This window comes from Odocoileus virginianus, chromosome 4 (genome assembly GCF_023699985.2).
Source record: "Odocoileus virginianus isolate 20LAN1187 ecotype Illinois chromosome 4, Ovbor_1.2, whole genome shotgun sequence".
NCBI lineage: Eukaryota > Metazoa > Chordata > Mammalia > Artiodactyla > Cervidae > Odocoileus > Odocoileus virginianus.
The window spans coordinates 93,733,050-93,739,049 of NC_069677.1; positions in this window are offsets into that span (position 1 = coordinate 93,733,050).

Genomic DNA, 6,000 nt, shown 5'->3' on the forward strand with positions numbered 1-6,000 from the left:
AATTCTTCAGTGCTCAGCTTTCTTTATGGTCCAACTCTCACATCCATACATGACTACTGAAAAAACCATAGCTTTGACTAGATAGACCTTTGTCAGCAAAGTAATGTCTCTGCTTTTTAATATGCTGTCTAGGTTGGTCATAGATTTTCTTCCAAGGAGCAAGCACCTTTTAATTTCATGGCTGCAGTCACCATCTGCAGAGATTTTGGAGCCCAAGAAAATAAAGTCTGTCACTGTTTCCATTGTTTCTCCATCTATTTGCCATGAAGTGATGGGATCAGACGCCATGATCTTCATTTTTTAATGTTGAGTTTTAAGCCAGCTTTTTCACTCTCCTCTTTCACTTTCATCAGGAGGATTTGGTTCTTCTTTACTTTCTGTCATAAGGGTGGTGTCATCTGCATATCTTTTTCTGGTAGCCTAGTGAAATCAGTTGTTTCATGGTAGCCTCACCTTCATACTAATGAAAGAGTCATTATAACATTCTTTTTTTTTCATTATAACATTCTTATGGCATACATTTCTACACTCATATTCATAATATAGAATTGAAACATCATTACATTTGAAAAAAAAACCCCACAAAAACCACTTACTTGTTATGATAGGCTGATAATAGTTTATCCAATTACAAGAGAGAGGCATACTGTATGGTAATGTAATTCTTTGAAAACAGTTATAAAACAGTAAGAAAACTAACACATTATTTATATTAAATGTCACTCACCTTTTGCCTATGTTGTTGTTCAGTTGCTAGGTTGTGTCTGACTCTGAGACTCCATGGACTGCAGCATTCCAGGCTTTTCTGTCCTTCACTATCTCCTGGAGTTTGCTCAGATTCCGTTGAGTTGGTGATGCTATCTAATCATTGCATCCTCTGATAGCTACGTGTGTGTGGTGTGTATATATACATATATATATAAATGTATATATATATACTAGTAATATCTTATGAAAAACTGGTGGTGGAGAAGCAGAGGGAATAAAAATTCGAGTTGTATACTGAAATGACATTCAGTATACAGAAGCATTTGCGACTTAACTCTTTCTCCGCGTCGCTGGGAGACGTCCTCTCTAGCTCTGGTTGGGGTCGCTGCCCTCAGAGTGGCTGTGCAGGCGCCCGTGTCAGCCGCCGCGCCTTCCGCACAGAACCGGCAGCTGCTCCCCTCCCGCCTCTGCCCCGGTCCCACGGGCGACGGGTCCTCTGTGACAGACACGACTGCAGACTGAGACGCACACTGTAGTCTTCGGCATCATTTTCAGGTTTGGGGGCAGTTGTGTGTCATGGGAAAGAAGGAAGCAAAGACTCCTTTGATCGGTGGAAGAACTCCTTCTGCTTCTGCTGCCTCCCTTTGCTGCTTGGCGGGGCTTCTTCTCCCTTCTCCGTCGTTCTGCTGACTGTTGTGATTGTGTGACAGCCTATGGGTTTTTCATCTGTTTTTCAGCGCGGCTCACACACTCCAAATGCCAGCAGAGATATGAGGAACTGTAACGCAGACTGGGGAAATGGCTAGCCTTTCATATTGTTCTTTGGTGTTTGCATTGTTTCTAATTACTCTTTCTTGTTCGTTGTAATGGTGACATTGCTGAAAGCTTCAAAAGCGTGCCATGGGGCGCCGAACGTGTCTCAGGCTTCTCAGCGATAGGGTGCTCTAAGGGGAGAGGGGGAAGGCTCGAGTGAGTAGCTGGCTGAGTTTCTTGAGCAAGCCGGTTATGTGGGGGTTAGAAATGAATGTGTGAAATACTCACTGGGGAGGGAAAGGTTTGGGGATTGTCTTCCCTGATTTTCTCGTCAGCTCGCTCCGTCTTCTGAGGGCGAGAGAGATTTCTTTCCTTATTTAGCCTTGATTGGAAGTGTCATAGCAGTGTTGCATGATGGGAACTTCTTATCAGCAAGGCTGATTTTATTGTAATGAGGGCAGAATGAGCAAAAAGTTACTTTCAGACATTGGAGATTCCTGCCTTTCTCCACTTTTCTTTGTCTGCCTCTAGGACACTCGACCCCCAAATGTGTGGTTTCCTGTCAGTCTGGAGGTTCCTGCTTTTCTCTGTCTGCCCGAGGACCCCCGTTACTTGTAGATGTGCGGCTTCCTGCCGTGTGACCCTTGTCCCCGTCTCTGCTCAGATCCTGCTGTAACATCCCCCTCCGGAAGTAGGGAGTCAGGCGGTGAGCTCCTCTCTTGCACAGGGAGGCCAGGTTCACCGAAATCTCCTGGCTGGATCCACCAAAGACGTTCCCAAGGGAAGGTTCCCGTCTCAATGCAGAAAGTATTCCGAGACAGGAAGGTCAAGAAAGCAAAAGGAGGATTTATTTACTTAAGGGATAGTACTCTATCAAGGCGAGAGCTGGAGGCTCAGGTGAGTAGCTGAGCTGTTTCTTTAGCAAGTGCGTTATGCACACAGCAGAAATGAAGGAGCAGATGTTCACTGGGAAGGAAGGAATTTGAGGGTCTTAATCGCTGATTTTCAGGCCAGCTCCACCTTCCTGAGCGGAAGAGGGATTTTGTCCTTCTTTAGCCTCGAGCAGATGCGTCATGGCAGTGGTGTATGATGCCAACTTCTCTGCAAGGCTGAGTTTTTAAAACACTGTTCTTCTTTGCCCGCACCGGGCCCTCCTTGCCGCTCGGGGGCGCTGTCTAGGTGCGGTGAGCAGTGGCCGCTCTTGGTGGCTGCGCCTCGGCTTCTCAAGCGGAGGCCTCTCTGGTCGCAGAGCGCGGGCTGCAGGCGTGCGCGCTGCAGTAGCTGTGGCCGCGGGCCAGCTGCTGCGCGGCCTGTGGAATCCGCCCAGAGCAGGGGCTGAACGCACGCCCCCTGCGCGGGCAGGTGGATCTTACTCACTGTGCCCCCGGGGAAGTCCCGCAGGCCCTCTGGCTAATTCTGTTGTATTGAGAGCATAATGAGCAGCAGGTTACCTTTTCCTCAATCCAGGTTACTACTTTGAGGAAAAGTTTCTAGAAGCCTTGCATGCTGAATTGACTCCAATTGAGAGGCCAGATGAAGGGTAGCAAGACTTTCTTACAGATTTAAGTAACTGAAGGGGCGTCTGTTGTCAGCGTCATGGCCATTTTTTCTCTTTATCTTTTCTGTGTTGTGTATTTGTCGTCATTCTTTGGAAACTGTATTACATCTTTCAGCCTGCCCTAAGTTTCTGACAAGTCCTGTTTTAAGAGATATATATGAGGGGGAAAGGATAGAGACAAAGCCCAGGGAGACGGGGTAAATAGAAATCACGAATAAGATGCCCGTGTACTAACAGGGAGGGTTTCCCAGGCGGCGCTAGTGGTAATTTGCCTGTCAATGCAGAAGACTCACGAGATGTGGCTTTGATCGCTGGGTCGGGAAGAGCCCCTGGAGTAGGCAAAGGCACCTCACTCCAGTATTCTTGTTTGGAAAATTCCATGGTCAGAGGAGCCTGCTGGGCTGCAGTCCATGGGCTTGCAACGAGTCAGACACAGCTGAACGACTGAGCACACACATCTATATAAAGATAACTTGAACATAAAATAGACTACAAGATCATCTTTTCTAGAGTTGGAAGATGAATTTGCTAAGTCTGACAAGTATGCATAAAAACTATATAATACGTTTGTGTGAAATGAGAGTAGATTATCAGTATTCTTTCTGAGTAGTCCAGATAATTAGAAAAAGAGGTGGGGGGGGGACCCACTAAAAGTCAGATTTAATTTTATATGTAATCAGAAGAAATATTCTAAGTAATTCATCACAAATTCAAAGAGTCAAGAGAAATCTAGGAAAAGTCCTAGGAGACATAATTAGCTACGCAGAGGTTGAAACATTTGCAAATGTCACAGTTATACATTGTTTTTCCCCTCATGAGACCTAAATACTGTTTCACCAACAAATTTTAAAAGAATTTTCAGCAAGTCTCAACAAGAAATACTTGCACTTGATACAGGAATTTTCACCTAAAGAGAGGAGTCTGGCTTTGGAAGGTTTGCATCTTATTGTTTGGAAAGCTTTCTGGAAGTCCACCCCTTACACTTTCTGGGCTTTCCTTCCTCTTTATGAAAACTGGGGGAACCATGCCTGTCACCAGTTCACCCCCGAGGGCACTGCAGAATGACAGGAGTCCATCTGCCTGCAGTCCTGTGCTGTGAGAGGGCCGAGTCAGCCTCAGGGGCCAGTTGGTTCCGGGCTCCACTTCGGTGGCCTTGGTGTGAGGCCTCCCACATGGACCGGGGGCAGGACTCGGCAGGACTGAGCCTGCTTCAGGGTGACCAGCCTTACAGATGCCCTCAGAGACGGGATGTGGGACGAGCCCTGGTGAAAGGTGAACAAATCCCCCGAGAGGAGAGGAGGCTCTGTGGAGGGGCTGATGTGGGGCCTGCTGAGGGCAGGCCGTCACCCGGGGGGCGGTGGGTATGGACCCCCTCCGTGGCCCAGGCTGTCCCTTTGGTGGGGGGTCACTTGGCTTCTCGGGCCCTCGGCCCCACAGTCTGCTTGTGGGGTGATGGTAGCATGGACTGATGAGTCATTTGCTCAGAACAGGGCAGAAAGGGGTCTCGAGGAAAGTCCACAGAACACCATCAGGATGGGGCTCACGGCCTCTGTTTTCTACAGGTCTCAGTCCGAGATGCAGAGATCAAACCTGAGCAGACTTGCAGCAGCGCCCAGGACGGGCTGGGGTGGTGGGTCCTTGGTTTCCTGAGTCTCAGAGGGAACAAGCTCCAGAGGGCCGTGGCTGGCTCACCCCACACCCGGCCCAGCGCCCCGCTGAGTCCTGTGTCTGGCCCCCAGGAGGCAGACAGGACAGGCCAGGACCAGCGCGGTCCAGGCTGTCATTAGGGAGAAGCAGGGGTGGAAGGGGACACGGGGCAGCCTGTGTACACGGACATCCACACCAGGAGCGCGCATCTTTGGGACTCGGGCACCAGCAGGGGCAGTGGTGGGCCTGCCTGAGCCGGGCAGGGCCTGGGGGTTCCGTGGAGAAGCGCACCGAGCTTGGCCTGTGCCCCTGGCCTTGCCTCTCCTGGCCCCTGGGGCGGAGGCACGGAGCAGTGTGGGTGCAGTGACCACCCCCGTCCCCAGGCCCTGCCTGCATTGGCCCCGCAGGCTCGGGTCGGGGAGCCCGTGGGGTGTGGGTCCCGCTGTGCCCACCAGGGACGCCTGGAGGACTTGGTGAGGAAGCGCCGGCGCGGCCCTCACCTGTGCAGATGCTTCCGAACCAGGGTCCAGTGGGAGCTCTGGCCCTGCAGGTGGGTTTCAAGCCCACAGCAGACATGAGCTTCTAGCGGCTCAGTTTCCTACACGCCAAGTCCTGACACCCAGGACTCCCAGCGCCTGTGAGGAGGCCCCGCCGACCTGGCTCCACGTGCTGCTCTGGGTCTCTCCTGCCGCAGCGAGTCAGACCGTCGGGCGCCGTCGGGGTGTGGGGGCGAGAGCTCAGGCCAGGCCTGGGCTGGGGTCGGCGGTGCTGCGGCTGGAGGGGCGCCCTCCACCCGCCCCCCAGGCAGAGACCACCGCCCCCTACAGACTGTCACCAGGTGAGTCCTGTGGACGTGCTCAGGCCCTAGCCTGGCTGGGGCTCTCTGCCTCAACAGGGAAGGCTCCCTTCTTCCATTCAGGTTCAAGTACGTGATTGTGAAACCAAAGCTGAGACCAGCACAGCACAGGCTTTGCTCAGAGGCCAAAGAATGGAGACGTGGGGACCAAGTTCACAGCTCAACTTCTCACCCACCTGGAGAGAGTGGTTTGATTTTAAAAGTAAAGACAAAGGGAGGAGGACTGAGGCTAATACTGGGGAGGCAGGTACATTTAGGGGAAGGGCAGGGTTTCTCTGAGGTGGTGGGGTGCCACCTCCTTGATCTGTATTCAGGTCAAGAAGCAAGAGTGAGAACCGGACATGGAAAAACAGACTGGTTCCAAATCGGGAAAGGAGTGCGTCAAGGCTGTATATTGTCACCCTGCTTATTTAGCTTATATGCAGAGAACATCATGAGAAATGCTGGGCTGGAAGAAGCACAAGCTGGAATCAAGATT